Source organism: Rhipicephalus microplus, chromosome 3, assembly GCF_043290135.1.
Source record: "Rhipicephalus microplus isolate Deutch F79 chromosome 3, USDA_Rmic, whole genome shotgun sequence".
In the NCBI taxonomy this organism is placed as follows: Eukaryota; Metazoa; Arthropoda; class Arachnida; order Ixodida; family Ixodidae; genus Rhipicephalus; species Rhipicephalus microplus.
This window is the reverse complement of record NC_134702.1, coordinates 188,793,338-188,811,376: the sequence shown is the minus strand read 5'-3', so window position 1 is coordinate 188,811,376 and position 18,039 is coordinate 188,793,338. Positions and strand designations below refer to the sequence as shown.

The 18,039-nt window shown below is 43.5% G+C and overlaps 9 non-coding genes across 9 annotated transcripts; all 9 read left to right on the top strand.

Annotated features, from left to right (window-relative positions):
- The first annotated feature begins 398 nt into the window (after positions 1 to 398).
- Positions 399 to 470, top strand: TRNAA-UGC (transfer RNA alanine (anticodon UGC)). The gene has a single exon. It is a non-coding gene; the product is annotated as a tRNA-Ala (tRNA).
- Positions 471 to 744: 274 nt separating this feature from the next.
- Positions 745 to 816, top strand: TRNAA-UGC (transfer RNA alanine (anticodon UGC)). The gene has a single exon. It is a non-coding gene; the product is annotated as a tRNA-Ala (tRNA).
- Positions 817 to 1,090: 274 nt separating this feature from the next.
- TRNAA-UGC (transfer RNA alanine (anticodon UGC)) lies at positions 1,091 to 1,162 on the top strand. The gene has a single exon. It is a non-coding gene; the product is annotated as a tRNA-Ala (tRNA).
- Positions 1,163 to 6,290: 5,128 nt separating this feature from the next.
- TRNAA-UGC (transfer RNA alanine (anticodon UGC)) lies at positions 6,291 to 6,362 on the top strand. Its single transcript has one exon. It is a non-coding gene; the product is annotated as a tRNA-Ala (tRNA).
- Positions 6,363 to 7,317: 955 nt separating this feature from the next.
- Positions 7,318 to 7,389, top strand: TRNAA-UGC (transfer RNA alanine (anticodon UGC)). The gene has a single exon. It is a non-coding gene; the product is annotated as a tRNA-Ala (tRNA).
- A 970-nt stretch (positions 7,390 to 8,359) lies between these two features.
- On the top strand, positions 8,360 to 8,431 carry TRNAA-UGC (transfer RNA alanine (anticodon UGC)). The gene has a single exon. It is a non-coding gene; the product is annotated as a tRNA-Ala (tRNA).
- Positions 8,432 to 8,706: 275 nt separating this feature from the next.
- TRNAA-UGC (transfer RNA alanine (anticodon UGC)) lies at positions 8,707 to 8,778 on the top strand. The gene has a single exon. It is a non-coding gene; the product is annotated as a tRNA-Ala (tRNA).
- Positions 8,779 to 9,054: 276 nt separating this feature from the next.
- Positions 9,055 to 9,126, top strand: TRNAA-UGC (transfer RNA alanine (anticodon UGC)). The gene has a single exon. It is a non-coding gene; the product is annotated as a tRNA-Ala (tRNA).
- A 275-nt stretch (positions 9,127 to 9,401) lies between these two features.
- Positions 9,402 to 9,473, top strand: TRNAA-UGC (transfer RNA alanine (anticodon UGC)). Its single transcript has one exon. It is a non-coding gene; the product is annotated as a tRNA-Ala (tRNA).
- Positions 9,474 to 18,039: the final 8,566 nt, after the last annotated feature.

Genomic DNA, 18,039 nt, shown 5'->3' with positions numbered 1-18,039 from the left:
TAACAAGCTGATGAGCACCAAGAAACTAGTGAATGAGTGCTCCAGATGTAACGGGGGTGTAGCTCAGTGGTAGAGCGCTCGCTTTGCATGTGAGAAGTCGTGGGTTCACACCCCGGCACCTCCAAACCGCTCTCGACTTTAGCGGTATCTTTTTTTATTGCCTGTTGTAATACTACGGCACCACGTGTTACCGGTGCGCATATCATGAACTACATTTCATCGAACAGCGCTGCCATTTTCTTTGAACATAGAAATATGCGGCTTTCCTCAATGATGAAAAAACTGTATCACGCAGCAATGACGAGATGATTTTGTTTATTTCAACTAATTGATTATTTTATTGTTATAACAAGCTGATGAGCACAAAGAAACTAGTGAATGAGTGCTCCAGATGTAACGGGGGTGTAGCTCAGTGGTAGAGCGCTCGCTTTGCATGTGAGAAGTCCCGGGTTCACACCCCGGCACCTCCAAACCGCTCTCGACTTTAGCGGTATCTTTTTTTATTGCCTGTTGTAATACTACGGCACCACGTGTTACCGGTGCGCATATCATGAAATACATTTCATCGAACAGCGCTGCCATTTTCTTTGAACATAGAAATATGCGGCTTTCCTCAATGGTGAAAAAACTGTATCACGCAGCAATGACGAGATGATTTTGTTTATTTCAACTAATTGATTATTTTATTGTTATAACAAGCTGATGAGCACCAAGAAACTAGTGAATGAGTGCTCCAGATGTAACGGGGGTGTAGCTCAGTGGTAGAGCGCTCGCTTTGCATGTGAGAAGTCCCGGGTTCACACCCCGGCACCTCCAAACCGCTCTCGACTTTAGCGGTATGTTTTTTTATTGCCTGTTGTAATACTACGGCACCACGTGTTACCGGTGCGCATATCATGAACTACATTTCATCGAACAGCGCTGCCATTTTCTTTGACTAAAGAAATATGCGGCTTTCCTCAATGATGAAAACACTGTATGAGGCAGCAATGACGAGATGATTTTGTTTATTTCAACTAATTGATTATTTCATTGTTAGAACAAGCTGATGAGCACCAAGAAACTCGTGAATGAGTGCTCCTGATGTAACGGGGGTGTAGCTCAGTGGTAGAGCGCTCGCTTTGCATGTGAGAAGTCCCGGGTTCACACCCCGGCACCTCCATATCGCTCTCGACTTTAGCGGTATCTTTTTTTACTGCCTGTTGTAATACTACGGCTCCACGAGTTACCGGTGCGCATATCATGAAATACATTTCATCGAACGGCGCTGCCATTTTCTTTGAATATAAAAATATGCGGCTTTCCTCAATGATAAAAAAACTGTATCAGGCAGCAATGACGAGATGATTTTGTATAATTCAACTAATGAATTATTTCATTTTTAGAACAATCTGAAGAGCACCAAGAAACTCGTTAATGAGTGCTCCGGATGTAAAGGGGGTGTAGCTCAGTGGTGATTCTGCTTTCGGCCACGGTAGTGAACGGACGCAGGATGCAGGGCTCCGTCGGAGCGGCTTCAGCAGCCCTTGAGGGCCGCGGTAACAGGTCAACTGAAGAATACCAAGTGATTCTGCCTCATCTGCCAACAGGACGCGTTGCCTTAAATACTGTGTTTTTGCACGGAGACGTTCGAGCGAGACCCTACAGGGTTGAAGACTTCAGAGACGCGTTGGGCCCCACGGGAGTGCTAACGGACATCATAGCACTCGGAGCGTACCAGATTAATCACGTCTGGGCGGTTACACTGAACGGAGAAGACGCGACGAAGAAACTGCTGGGCTTCAAGGAACTTCAGGTGAAGGGACACCGGTGTCTCATCGTTGATCCCCAGGACCGGCAGATAAAACTGCGTCTTCATTGGCTGCTTTACGGAGTCGCCGATGAGGATGTGCGGACGGCGTTCGCGGCTTTCGGCAATGTTGTCGAAGTGAATCGAGAGCGCTGGAGAGTCGACGGCGTCAGCGACAAAGCGTCGACGACGAGAACCGTGCTACTCAAGTTAAAGAGTGGAGTTACGGTGGAGGACCTTCCGCACCAAGTGCGCGTTGCAGGGGAATTGGCCCTGCTTGTGGCACCGGGCAGGCCTATGCAATGCTTGCGGTGAAAAGGGACTGGTCATGTACGGCGAGACTGCAGGGTGCCACGGTGTTCATTTCGTCGGCGATTTGGACATCGAGACGCTCAGTGCGTCCGGTCGTATGCAGCAGTTACGAGCGCTGCAACGTGCGATGAGATCGAAGAGCAGACAATGGACGCCGCTGAGGCGGAAGACGCGGCTAAGGGGGCAGGAGACGCGGCTAATTCCCTGGTTGAACGCGGGCTGGTTTCGCCTGAAGATTACGATACAGCGTCGGAACCCGAGGAGAAAGAAACGGCTGAGGCGGACATCAGCTAAGAGAATTCCACTGAAGACGCACAAAGCCAATTGGTGGACATGTCGACGCAGGCGGCAAGAGGACGCGACATGCCAGCGCACGGAACGACCCGCGGGATCAACACGAGCTCGGCGGTCAAGCGTTCGCTGGAGCAATCTGCGGGCACTGCTCACGAGGGCAAAGTTGAGGGACCACCAGCGAAGGCGACACCGGGACGGCGCTCGGGCCTCAGAGCGAGGTCCAATTTACCTGTGGACCGACCGGTTGGCACTCCAAGGGACCAGCAGCTAACTGATGCCGGACCACCGGATGGCCCCGGAGACGTCTAGCAGGGAGCTAGACGTACACGGTAAGCACCATGCTCCGGGCCTACCCCCTCCTTTTTTTTGCGAGTAACGATGGCTAGTCACTGGGCATTGAGCTTTGCAACCTTAAATGTCCGAGGTTTGGCCTCCAGGAAAAAGCAGGCTCAAGTGTATCGCCTGTTAATTGACCAAGATATTGGCGTGTTAGCCGTGCAGGAGACAAAGGTGGAAGGTGAGGAGGAGACCCGGAGCATGATGCTGCGGTTTACGTCTAAATATTATGCCATAGTTAGTCACGCAAATGGAACTTCGGCCGGTTGTGTTCTTTTTGTTAAAAATATTCCGGGATTGATTGTTGAAAGTCACTTTTCTTGTGACTCTGGTAGAACAGTGACTTGTGATTTTAGTACTAGCGAAATTGAATGGCGCGTCATTTGTGTCTATGCGCCGAACGTGGAGGCAGACCGTGAAACTTTCTTTTCGTTAATTAAGCAACATTTACGGACACCAAAACAGCTTGTTTTATTGGGGGATTTCAATTGTGTATTGAGCGCGAAAGATAGAATTAATAACCGCCATGTGCGAGACAGAAGTGTTGAAGTGCTCTATGACTTGCTGAATGAATCCGACCTGGATGATGTTGCGGAGTGCCTCGAAGCAGGTCGCGTAGTTCGATTTACGCATTTTCAGGGAACCAGTCACGCACGTCTTGATAGCTTATACATGGCAGGGGAGATGCTAGCTAAAAGCAATAGTTACACAGTCTTACCTGTCTCTTTCTCTGACCATTGTCTTGTACAATGCAACGTGGGGCTTAAACAAAAAGAAAACAAATTTAGTTGGGATTTATGGAAGTTTAACGCTAAACTATTTCGGGATGACATCTTTAATAATTTTGTGATTGAGGGAATTAGGAACATTAAAGTGATCGGAGCGTCTAATGTTGGCGAGGAATGGGAGCTTTTGAAGCAAAGCGTTAAAATGAAAGCCATATCGAGATCTAGTACTCTAAAATATCAAGAAAGAATGAAAGAAAATGAACTCAGAACAACGCTTAAGAAATTGATAGCATTAGAAAGGAAGGAGCGCGGTGCATATAAAGAAGATATTCGAACGGTGAAACGACAAATTGAGCTAGTAGAGCAGGAACGCTACAGAGGAGTCCTCATTCGAGCGAGAGCAGAGGCGTGGGCCATGGGGAAAACTCCCACCAAGCGCGCACTTGGAATCGAGAAATCACGAGCGCGTCGTAATCACATCGACGAAATAGAGGAAAATAAAATTCTGCTAAATACAAACAGCACTATCGCTGAAGCTTTCTTTTGGTATTACAAGGGTCTCTTCGCAGCCGCATTAGTAGATGTTATGAAGTTCAAGGACACTTTCTTGAGCCGGATGCCGCAATTATCCCTCGAAACGAAAGAAGCGTTAGAGAGGCCTCTAACCGTTTCTGAAATTGAATATGCAATAGATAGTCTCGCCGCTGGGAAGTCGCCGGGGCCTGACGGTCTCGGTGCGATGTGGTATAAAGCTTTTAAAACAGAAGTTTCACCAGTGTTACAAGCTGTGTTCAAGGAAGCCTACGCAATCAAAGAGTTACCACCTTCATTTGCCGAGACGCACACTATTCTAATACCTAAGACGGATGACAAAGCAAAATTAAAACTAGTTTCCTCATATAGGCCCATTTCGCTAACCAACACTGACTACAAAATACTCATGAAAGTATTGGCAGGTAGATTGCAGTCCGTAATCACTGGAATAGTTCGGGAGCACCAAACGTGTGGCATCAAGGGGCGCTCAATATTGATGAACACACACACAATGCGATGTGTCCTTGAGAGTTGCGATGCTTTTGATTCTCCTGTTGCGATCCTCCAGCTTGATTTAGAAAAGGCTTTTGACTGTGTTCCGCAAGATGTGTTATTCTCCATACTTGAACATGTCAATGTCGGATCGGTGATTACAGAGGGCATAGTTTTGGCGTATAAGAACTCTACTACATGACTAATTATTAACAAGATCCGGGGGTCTCCCATTAGGCTGGAACGTTCTGTACGCCAGGGATGTCCGGCAAGTCCACTCTTGTTTGCATTGTACATAGAGAGCTTATGCTTGGCAATAATAGAAAACGAGACCATCCGTGGTTTCATACTGCTTGACGCCGAGGTAAAGGTTTTGGCATACGCTGATGATGTAGCAGTGTGTTGCACCACCAAAGAGAGTGTACAAGAGACAGTTGCCGTTGTTAAAAGTTTTGGAGAAATTACAGGAAGTCGGGTTAGTTGGGTGAAGTGTCTGGGGTTGTGGCACGGAGACTGGACATCAACCCCAGATACCTATGCTAACATTCACTGGTTTAATACTCCTGTAAAATATCTAGGCGTGCCTTTCCAGCACTACAAAGACACCAATGATTACTGGACTTAACAAATAAAAGAAACACGCGAAAGGACAGCGCAGTGGAATGGCAACTGTCTCTCAATGTTCGCCAGAGCCACTGTATGCAACATATTTTAATGAGCAAATTATGGTATGTGATGCAGGTTTTGTGTTGCTCACGGGTGCATGTGCAAAAGCTGCATAGGATATTTGCTGTGTTTATGTGGGGGGTCTACTTGGGAAAAATGTAGTAGGACAAATCTGTTCCGAAGAGTAAAACAGGAGGGACTAAGCCTGTCGCATCTGTTCGTGCGACCACTAGTTAATCGTTTTATTTTCTTTCGAGATGTTCAACACCCCTTCTTAAGAACGGTATGTCAGTTACGCCTTTGTCGTGTTCTGCCTAACTTTGTGGTTAGCACCGCAAGCATGCCGGGAGCTACGCGAGGTTTCTTTAAGGAAGTTGCAGACAGTGTCCGGTTCTTGTCAGTTCGGTTTTCCAATGAATACCTTTCTTCGGTCGGGCGAAAAAAATTACATAAAGACATAAGCGACATGATTTTTCCTGTCCCTATATATAGGTTAATCAATAGCGGGGGAGAAGGCAATGATGTTCTTAAGCGTGTTAAGAAAATGCAAATTCAGTCTAGTGCAAAAAGCTTTTTCTTTATATTACACTCCGGAACACAGCCGGTTAAAACTTTTTTAGAGGATAGGGGATTTTGTATGCCATGGGGTTCGCACTGTTTTATCTGCCGAAAGCCGGAGACAATAGATCACGTTTTTCTACATTGTTGGGAAGGGGTATACTTCTGGGATGTTTTACAGAGAACTCTAAAAAAGGAACTTCCCTTACATTCACTGGGTATCAGGTTTTTAACAGTAGAAAAAGAGAAGGAACTGCCTTTCGATCTTATAATGCTGCTTGGCCTCCATTGTCTATGGCGGGCAAGAATGGTCGAATACTACTGTGACCCTGACAGGCGTCCGGCCCGCATGCTGTTCCGCGAAAGCATTGCTCAGTACATCGATATACTCAAACAACAAGATTTTGTTCCGGAATGGCTCTCCAGGGTCGAACCCCTGGTGAACCTGAAGGAATTTTAGCACTGTAACCACTGATAGTTCCGCGGCTTTTTTGTCATCACTTCTGTTTGTATGTTACTCTTTACAGTGACTTATATTGATGTGTGTACCTTGTGCGAAACAGGTAATAAAGAAAAAAAAGGGGGGTGTAGCTCAGTGGTAGAGCGCTCGCTTTGCATGTGAGAAGTCCCGGGTTCAAACCCCGGCACCTCGAAATTGCTCTTGACTTTAGCGGTATCTTTTTATTGTAATACTACGGCACCACGAGTTACCGGTGCGTATGTCATAAAATACATCTTATCGAACATCGCTGCCATTTCCTTAGACTATAAAATTATGCGGCTTTCCTCAATGATGAAAAAACTGTATCAGGCAGCAATGACGAGATGATTTTGTTTATTTCAACTAATGAAATATTTTATTGTTAGAACAAGCTGATGAGCACCAAGAAACTCGTTAATAAGTGCACCGGATGTTAAGGGGGTGTATCTCAGTGGTAGAGCGCTCCCTTTGCATGTGAGAAGTCCCGGGTTATATCCCCGGCACATTCAAATCGCTCTCAACTTTAGCGGTATCATTTTTATTGCCTGTTTTAATACTACGGCACCACGAGTTACCGGTGCGTATGTCGTAAAATACATCTTATCGAACATCGCTGCCATTTCCTTAGACTATAAAATTATGCGGCTTTCCTCAATGATGAAAAAACTGTATCAGGCAGCAATGACGAGATGATTTTGTTTATTTCAACTAATGAATTATTTTATTGTTAGAACAAGCTGATGAGCACCAAGAAACTCGTTAATAAGTGCACCGGATGTTAAGGGGGTGTATCTCAGTGGTAGAGCGCTCCCTTTGCATGTGAGAAGTCCCGGGTTCAATCCCCGGCACATTCAAATCGCTCTCAACTTTAGCGGTATCATTTTTATTGCCTGTTTTAATACTACGGCACCACGAGTTACCGGTGCGTATGTCATAAAATACATCTTATCGAACATCGCTGCCATTTCCTTAGACTATAAAATTATGCGGCTTTTCTCAATGATGAAAAAACTGTATCAGGCAGCAATGACGAGATGATTTTGTTTATTTCAACTAATAATTTATTTTATTGTTAGAACAAGCTGATGAGCACCAAGAAACTCGTTAATGAGTGCACCGGATGTTAAGGGGGTGTAGCTCAGTGGTAGAGCGCTCGCTTTGCATGTGAGAAGTCCCGAGTTCAATCCCCGGCACCTCGAAATCGCTCTCAACTTTAGCGGTATCTTTTTATATTGCCTGTTGTAATACTACGGCACCACGAGTTACCGGTGCGCATATCATGAAATACATTTCATCGAACATTGTTGCCATTTTCTTTGACTTTAGAGATAAGCGGCTTTTCTCAATAATGAAAAAAACTGTATCAGGCAGCAATGACGAGTTGACATTGTTTCTTCCAGCTAATGAATTATTTTACTGTTAGAACAATCTGAAGAGCACCAAGAAACTCGTTAATGAGTGCACCGGATGTTAAGGGGGTGTAGCTCAGTGGTAGAGCGCTCCCTTTGCATGTGAGAAGTCCCGAGTTCAATCCCCGGCACCTCGAAATCGCTCTCAACTTTAGCGGTATCTTTTTTTATTGCCTGTTGTAATACTATGGCACCACGAGTTACCGGTGCGCATATCATGAAATACATTTCATCGAACATTGTTGCCATTTTCTTTGACTATAGAGATAAGCGGCTTTTCTCAATAATGAAAAAAAACTGTATCAGGCAGCAATGACGAGATGACATTGTTTCTTCCAGCTAATGAATTATTTTACTGTTAGAACAATCTGAAGAGCACCAAGAAACTTGTTAATGAGTGCACCGGATGTTAAGGGGGTGTAGCTCAGTGGTAGAGCGCTCCCTTTGCATGTGAGAAGTCCCGAGTTCAATCCCCGGCACCTCGAAATCGCTCTCAACTTTAGCGGTATCTTTTTATATTGCCTGTTGTAATACTACGGCACCGCGAGTTACCGGTGCGCATATCATGAAATACATTTCATCAAACATTGTTGCCATTTTCTTTGACTATAGAGATAAGCGGCTTTTCTCAATAATGAAAAAAACTGTATCAGGCAGCAATGACGAGTTGACATTGTTTCTTCAAGCTAATGAATTATTTTACTGTTAGAACAATCTGATGAGCACCAAGAAACTCGTTAATGAGTGCTCCAGATGTAACGGGGGTGTAGCTCAGTGGTAGAGCGCTCCCTTTGCATGTGAGAAGTCCCGAGTTCAATCCCCGGCACCTCCAAATCGCTCTCAACTTTAGCGGTATCTTTTTATATTGCCTGTTGTAATACTACGGCACCACGAGTTACCGGTGCGCATATCATGAAATACATTTCATCAAACATTGTTGCCATTTTCTTTGACTATAGAGATAAGCGGCTTTTCTCAATAATGAAAAAAACTGTATCAGGCAGCAATGACGAGTTGACATTGTTTCTTCCAGCTAATGAATTATTTTACTGTTAGAACAATCTGAAGAGCACCAAGAAACTCGTTAATGAGTGCTCCAGATGTAACGGGGGTGTAGCTCAGTGGTAGAGCGCTCCCTTTGCATGTGAGAAGTCACGGGTTCAATCCCCGGCACCTCCAAATCGCTCTCAACTTTAGCGGTATCTTTTTATATTGCCTGTTGTAATACTACGGCACCACGAGTTACCGGTGTGCATATCATGAAATACATTTCATCAAACATTGTTGCCATTTTCTTTGACTATAGAGATAAGCGGCTTTTCTCAATAATGAAAAAAAACTGTATCAGGCAGCAATGACGAGTTGACATTGTTTCTTCCAGCTAATGAATTATTTTACTGTTAGAACAATCTGAAGAGCACCAAGAAACTCGTTAATGAGTGCTCCAGATGTAACGGGGGTGTAGCTCAGTGGTAGAGCGCTCCCTTTGCATGTGAGAAGTCACGGGTTCAATCCCCGGCACCTCCAAATCGCTCTCGACTTTAGCGGTATCTTTTTATATTGCCTGTTGTAATACTACGGCACCACGAGTTACCGGTGCGCATATCATGAAATACATTTCATCAAACATTGTTGCCATTTTCTTTGACTATAGAGATAAGCGGCTTTTCTCAATAATGAAAAAAACTGTATCAGGCAGCAATGACGAGTTGACATTGTTTCTTCCAGCTAATGAATTATTTTACTGTTAGAACAATCTGATGAGCACCAAGAAACTCGTTAATGAGTGCTCCAGATGTAACGGGGGTGTAGCTCAGTGGTAGAGCGCTCCCTTTGCATGTGAGAAGTCCCGAGTTCAATCCCCGGCACCTCCAAATCGCTCTCAACTTTAGCGGTATCTTTTTATATTGCCTGTTGTAATACTACGGCACCACGAGTTACCGGTGCGCATATCATGAAATACATTTCATCAAACATTGTTGCCATTTTCTTTGACTATAGAGATAAGCGGCTTTTCTCAATAATGAAAAAAAACTGTATCAGGCAGCAATGACGAGTTGACATTGTTTCTTCCAGCTAATGAATTATTTTACTGTTAGAACAATCTGAAGAGCACCAAGAAACTCGTTAATGAGTGCACCGGATGTTAAGGGGGTGTAGCTCAGTGGTAGAGTGCTCCCTTTGCATGTGAGAAGTCCCGAGTTCAATCCCCGGCACCTCGAAATCGCTCTCAACTTTAGTGGTATCTTTTTTTATTGCCTGTTGTAATACTATGGCACCACGAGTTACCGGTGCGCATATCATGAAATACATTTCATCGAACATTGTTGCCATTTTCTTTGACTATAGAGATAAGCGGCTTTTCTCAATAATGAAAAAAACTGTATCAGGCAGCAATGACGAGTTGACATTGTTTCTTCCAGCTAATGAATTATTTTACTGTTAGAACAATCTGAAGAGCACCAAGAAACTCGTTAATGAGTGCACCGGATGTTAAGGGGGTGTAGCTCAGTGGTAGAGCGCTCCCTTTGCATGTGAGAAGTCCCGAGTTCAATCCCCGGCACCTCGAAATCGCTCTCAACTTTAGCGGTATGTTTTTATATTGCCTGTTGTAATACTACGGCACCACGAGTTACCGGTGCGCATATCATGAAATACACTTCATCGAACATTGTTGCCATTTTATTTGACTATAGAGATAAGCGGCTTTTCTCAATAATGAAAAAAAACTGTATCAGGCAGCAATGACGAGTTGACATTGTTTCTTCCAGCTAATGAATTATTTTACTGTTAGAACAATCTGATGAGCACCAAGAAACTCGTTAATGAGTGCACCGGATGTTAAGGGGGTGTAGCTCAGTGGTAGAGCGCTCCCTTTGCATGTGAGAAGTCCCGAGTTCAATCCCCGGCACCTCGAAATCGCTCTCAACTTTAGCGGTATCTTTTTTTATTGCCTGTTGTAATACTATGGCACCACGAGTTACCGGTGCGCATATCATGAAATACATTTCATCGAACATTGTTGCCATTTTCTTTGACTATAGAGATAAGCGGCTTTTCTCAATAATGAAAAAAAACTTTATCAGGCAGCAATGACGAGTTGACATTGTTTCTTCCAAGTAATGAATTATTTTACTGTTAGAACAATCTGAAGAGCACCAAGAAACTCGTTAATGAGTGCACCGGATGTTAAGGGGGTGTAGCTCAGTGGTAGAGCGCTCCCTTTGCATGTGAGAAGTCACGCGTTCAATCCCCGGCACCTCCAAATCGCTCTCAACTTTAGCGGTATCTTTTTATATTGCCTTTTGTAATACTACGGCACCACGAGTTACCGGTGCGCATATCATGAAATACATTTCATCGAACATTGTTGCCATTTTCTTTGACTATAGAGATAAGCGGCTTTTCTCAATAATGAAAAAAAACTGTATCAGGCAGCAATGACGAGTTGACATTGTTTCTTCCAGCTAATGAATTATTTTACTGTTAGAACAATCTGAAGAGCACCAAGAAACTCGTTAATGAGTGCACCGGATGTTAAGGGGGTGTAGCTCAGTGGTAGAGCGCTCCCTTTGCATGTGAGAAGTCCCGAGTTCAATCCCCGGCACCTCGAAATCGCTCTCAACTTTAGCGGTATCTTTTTATATTGCCTGTTGTAATACTATGGCACCACGAGTTACCGGTGCGCATATCATGAAATACATTTCATCGAACATTGTTGCCATTTTCTTTGACTATAGAGATAAGCGGCTTTTCTCAATAATGAAAAAAAACTGTATCAGGCAGCAATGACGAGTTGACATTGTTTCTTCCAGCTAATGAATTATTTAACTGTCAGAACAATCTGAAGAGCACCAAGAAACTCGTTAATGAGTGCACCGGATGTTAAGGGGGTGTAGCTCAGTGGTAGAGCACTCCCTTTGCATGTGAGAAGTCCCGAGTTCAATCCCCGGCACCTCGAAATCGCTCTCAACTTTAGCGGTATCTTTTTATATTGCCTGTTGTAATACTATGGCACCACGAGTTACCGGTGCGCATATCATGAAATACATTTCATCGAACATTGTTGCCATTTTCTTTGACTATAGAGATAAGCGGCTTTTCTCAATAATGAAAAAAAACTGTATCAGGCAGCAATGACGAGTTGACATTGTTTCTTCCAGCTAATGAATTATTTTACTGTTAGAACAATCTGAAGAGCACCAAGAAACTCGTTAATGAGTGCACCGGATGTTAAGGGGGTGTAGCTCAGTGGTAGAGCGCTCCCTTTGCATGTGAGAAGTCCCGAGTTCAATCCCCGGCACCTCGAAATCGCTCTCAACTTTAGCGGTATCTTTTTATATTGCCTTTTGTAATACTACGGCACCACGAGTTACCGGTGCGCATATCATGAAATACATTTCATCGAACATTGTTGCCATTTTCTTTGACTATAGAGATAAGCGGCTTTTCTCAATAATGAAAAAAACTGTATCAGGCAGCAATGACGAGTTGACATTGTTTCTTCCAGCTAATGAATTATTTTACTGTTAGAACAATCTGAAGAGCACCAAGAAACTCGTTAATGAGTGCACCGGATGTTAAGGGGGTGTAGCTCAGTGGTAGAGCGCTCCCTTTGCATGTGAGAAGTCCCGAGTTCAATCCCCGGCACCTCGAAATCGCTCTCAACTTTAGCGGTATCTTTTTATATTGCCTGTTGTAATACTATGGCACCACGAGTTACCGGTGCGCATATCATGAAATACATTTCATCGAACATTGTTGCCATTTTCTTTGACTATAGAGATAAGCGGCTTTTCTCAATAATGAAAAAAAAACTGTATCAGGCAGCAATGACGAGTTGACATTGTTTCTTCCAGCTAATGAATTATTTAACTGTTAGAACAATCTGAAGAGCACCAAGAAACTCGTTAATGAGTGCACCGGATGTTAAGGGGGTGTAGCTCAGTGGTAGAGCGCTCCCTTTGCATGTGAGAAGTCCCGAGTTCAATCCCCGGCACCTCGAAATCGCTCTCAACTTTAGCGGTATCTTTTTATATTGCCTTTTGTAATACTACGGCACCACGAGTTACCGGTGCGCATATCATGAAATACATTTCATTGAACATTGTTGCCATTTTCTTTGACTATAGAGATAAGCGGCTTTTCTCAATAATGAAAAAAAACTGTATCAGGCAGCAATGACGAGTTGACATTGTTTCTTCCAGCTAATGAATTATTTTACTGTTAGAACAATCTGAAGAGCACCAAGAAACTCGTTAATGAGTGCACCGGATGTTAAGGGGGTGTAGCTCAGTGGTAGAGCGCTCCCTTTGCATGTGAGAAGTCCCGAGTTCAATCCCCGGCACCTCGAAATCGCTCTCAACTTTAGCGGTATCTTTTTATATTGCCTGTTGTAATACTATGGCACCACGAGTTACCGGTGCGCATATCATGAAATACATTTCATCGAACATTGTTGCCATTTTCTTTGACTATAGAGATAAGCGGCTTTTCTCAATAATGAAAAAAAACTGTATCAGGCAGCAATGACGAGTTGACATTGTTTCTTCCAGCTAATGAATTATTTAACTGTTAGAACAATCTGAAGAGCACCAAGAAACTCGTTAATGAGTGCACCGGATGTTAAGGGGGTGTAGCTCAGTGGTAGAGCGCTCCCTTTGCATGTGAGAAGTCCCGAGTTCAATCCCCGGCACCTCGAAATCGCTCTCAACTTTAGCGGTATCTTTTTATATTGCCTGTTGTAATACTATGGCACCACGAGTTACCGGTGCGCATATCATGAAATACATTTCATCGAACATTGTTGCCATTTTCTTTGACTATAGAGATAAGCGGCTTTTCTCAATAATGAAAAAAAACTGTATCAGGCAGCAATGACGAGTTGACATTGTTTCTTCCAGCTAATGAATTATTTTACTGTTAGAACAATCTGAAGAGCACCAAGAAACTCGTTAATGAGTGCACCGGATGTTAAGGGGGTGTAGCTCAGTGGTAGAGCGCTCCCTTTGCATGTGAGAAGTCCCGAGTTCAATCCCCGGCACCTCGAAATCGCTCTCAACTTTAGCGGTATCTTTTTATATTGCCTTTTGTAATACTACGGCACCACGAGTTACCGGTGCGCATATCATGAAATACATTTCATCGAACATTGTTGCCATTTTCTTTGACTATAGAGATAAGCGGCTTTTCTCAATAATGAAAAAAAACTGTATCAGGCAGCAATGACGAGTTGACATTGTTTCTTCCAGCTAATGAATTATTTTACTGTTAGAACAATCTGAAGAGCACCAAGAAACTCGTTAATGAGTGCACCGGATGTTAAGGGGGTGTAGCTCAGTGGTAGAGCGCTCCCTTTGCATGTGAGAAGTCCCGAGTTCAATCCCCGGCACCTCGAAATCGCTCTCAACTTTAGCGGTATCTTTTTTTATTGCCTGTTGTAATACTATGGCACCACGAGTTACCGGTGCGCATATCATGAAATACATTTCATCGAACATTGTTGCCATTTTCTTTGACTATAGAGATAAGCGGCTTTTCTCAATAATGAAAAAAAAACTGTAACAGGCAGCAATGACGAGTTGACATTGTTTCTTCCAGCTAATGAATTGTTTTACTGTTAGAACAATCTGAAGAGCACCAAGAAACTCGTTAATGAGTGCACCGGATGTTAAGGGGGTGTAGCTCAGTGGTAGAGCGCTCCCTTTGCATGTGAGAAGTCACGGGTTCAATCCCCGGCACCTCGAAATCGCTCTCAACTTTAGCGGTATCTTTTTTTATTGCCTGTGGTAATACTATGGCACCACGAGTTACCGGTGCGCATATCATGAAATACATTTCATCGAACATTGTTGCCATTTTCTTTGACTATAAAGATAAGCGGCTTTTCTCAATAATGAAAAAAAACTGTATCAGGCAGCAATGACGAGTTGACATTGTTTCTTCCAGCAAATGAATTATTTTACTGTTAGAACAATCTGAAGAGCACCAAGAAACTCGTTAATGAGTGCACCGGATGTTAAGGGGGTGTAGCTCAGTGGTAGAGCGCTCCCTTTGCATGTGAGAAGTCACGGGTTCAATCCCCGGCACCTCGAAATCGCTCTCAACTTTAGCGGTATCTTTTTTTATTGCCTGTGGTAATACTATGGCACCACGAGTTACCGGTGCGCATATCATGAAATACATTTCATCGAACATCGTTGCCATTTTCTTTGACTATAGAGATAAGCGGCTTTTCTCAATAATGAAAAAAAACTGTACCAGGCAGCAATGACAAGTTGACATTGTTTCTTCTAGCTAATGAATTATTTTACTGTTAGAACAATCTGAAGAGCACCAAGAAACTCGTTAATGAGTGCTCCAGATGTAACGGGGGTGCAGCTCAGTGGTAGAGCGCTCCCTTTGCATGTGAGAAGTCCCGAGTTCAATCCCCGGCACCTCGAAATCGCTCTCAACTTTAGCGGTATCTTTTTTTATTGCCTGTTGTAATACTATGGCACCACGAGTTACCGGTGCGCATATCATGAAATACATTTCATCGAACATTGTTGCCATTTTCTTTGACTATAGAGATAAGCGGCTTTTCTCAATAATAAAAAAAACTGTATCAGGCAGCAATGACGAGTTGACATTGTTTCTTCCAGCTAATGAATTATTTTACTGTTAGAACAATCTGAAGAGCACCAAGAAACTCGTTAATGAGTGCTCCAGATGTAACGGGGGTGCAGCTCAGTGGTAGAGCGCTCCCTTTGCGTGTGAGAAGTCCCGAGTTCAATTCCCGGCACATCCAAATCGCTCTCAACTTTAGCGGTATCTTTTTATATTGCCTTTTGTAATACTACGGCACCACGAGTTACCGGTGCGCATATCATGAGATACATTTCATCGAACATTGTTGCCATTTTCTTTGACTATAGAGATAAGCGGCTTTTCTCAATAATGAAAAAAAACTGTACCAGGCAGCAATGACGAGTTGACATTGTTTCTTCTAGCTAATGAATTATTTTACTGTTAGAACAATCTGAAGAGCACCAAGAAACTCGTTAATGAGTGCTCCAGATGTAACGGGGGTGCAGCTCAGTGGTAGAGCGCTCCCTTTGCATGTGAGAAGTCCCGAGTTCAATTCCTGGCACCTCCAAATCGCTCTCAACTTTAGCGGTATCTTTTTATATTGCCTTTTGTAATACTACGGCACCACGAGTTACCGGTGCGCATATCATGAGATACATTTCATCGAACATTGTTGCCATTTTCTTTGACTATAGAGATAAGCGGCTTTTCTCAATAATGAAAAAAAAACTGTATCAGGCAGCAATGACGAGTTGACATTGTTTCTTCCAGCTAATGAATTATTTTACTGTTAGAACAATCTGAAGAGCACCAAGAAACTCGTTAATGAGTGCTCCAGATGTAACGGGGGTGCAGCTCAGTGGTAGAGCGCTCCCTTTGCATGTGAGAAGTCCCGAGTTCAATCCCCGGCACCTCGAAATCGCTCTCAACTTTAGCGGTATCTTTTTTTATTGCCTGTTGTAATACTATGGCACCACGAGTTACCGGTGCGCATATCATGAGATACATTTCATCGAACATTGTTGCCATTTTCTTTGACTATAGAGATAAGCGGCTTTTCTCAATAATGAAAAAAAAACTGTACCAGGCAGCAATGACGAGTTGACATTGTTTCTTCCAGCTAATGAATTATTTTACTGTTAGAACAATCTGAAGAGCACCAACAAACTCGTTAATGAGTGCTCCAGATGTAACGGGGGTGCAGCTCAGTGGTAGAGCGCTCCCTTTGCATGTGAGAAGTCCCGAGTTCAATCCCCGGCACCTCGAAATCGCTCTCAACTTTAGCGGTATCTTTTTTTATTGCCTGTTGTAATACTATGGCACCACGAGTTACCGGTGCGCATATCATGAGATACATTTCATCGAACATTGTTGCCATTTTCTTTGACTATAGAGATAAGCGGCTTTTCTCAATAATGAAAAAAAACTGTATCAGGCAGCAATGACGAGTTGACATTGTTTCTTCCAGCTAATGAATTATTTTACTGTTAGAACAATCTGAAGAGCACCAAGAAACTCGTTAATGAGTGCTCCAGATGTAACGGGGGTGCAGCTCAGTGGTAGAGCGCTCCCTTTGCATGTGAGAAGTCCCGAGTTCAATCCCCGGCACCTCGAAATCGCTCTCAACTTTAGCGGTATCTTTTTTTATTGCCTGTTGTAATACTATGGCACCACGAGTTACCGGTGCGCATATCATGAGATACATTTCATCGAACATTGTTGCCATTTTCTTTGACTATAGAGATAAGCGGCTTTTCTCAATAATGAAAAAAAAAACTGTATCAGGCAGCAATGACGAGTTGACATTGTTTCTTCCAGCTAATGAATTATTTTACTGTTAGAACAATCTGAAGAGCACCAAGAAACTCGTTAATGAGTGCTCCAGATGTAACGGGGGTGCAGCTCAGTGGTAGAGCGCTCCCTTTGCATGTGAGAAGTCCCGAGTTCAATCCCCGGCACCTCGAAATCGCTCTCAACTTTAGCGGTATCTTTTTTTATTGCCTGTTGTAATACTATGGCACCAGGAGTTACCGGTGCGCATATCATGAGATACATTTCATCGAACATTGTTGCCATTTTCTTTGACTATAGAGATAAGCGGCTTTTCTCAATAATGAAAAAAAAACTGTACCAGGCAGCAATGACGAGTTGACATTGTTTCTTCCAGCTAATGAATTATTTTACTGTTAGAACAATCTGAAGAGCACCAAGAAACTCGTTAATGAGTGCTCCAGATGTAACGGGGGTGCAGCTCAGTGGTGGAGCGCTCCCTTTGCATGTGAGAAGTCCCGAGTTCAATCCCCGGCACCTCGAAATCGCTCTCAACTTTAGCGGTATCTTTTTTTATTGCCTGTTGTAATACTATGGCACCACGAGTTACCGGTGCGCATATCATGAGATACATTTCATCGAACATTGTTGCCATTTTCTTTGACTATAGAGATAAGCGGCTTTTCTCAATAATGAAAAAAAAACTGTATCAGGCAGCAATGACGAGTTGACATTGTTTCTTCCAGCTAATGAATTATTTTACTGTTAGAACAATCTGAAGAGCACCAAGAAACTCGTTAATGAGTGCTCCAGATGTAACGGGGGTGCAGCTCAGTGGTAGAGCGCTCCCTTTGCATGTGAGAAGTCCCGAGTTCAATCCCCGGCACCTCGAAATCGCTCTCAACTTTAGCGGTATCTTTTTTTATTGCCTGTTGTAATACTATGGCACCACGAGTTACCGGTGCGCATATCATGAGATACATTTCATCGAACATTGTTGCCATTTTCTTTGACTATAGAGATAAGCGGCTTTTCTCAATAATGAAAAAAAAACTGTACCAGGCAGCAATGACGAGTTGACATTGTTTCTTCTAGCTAATG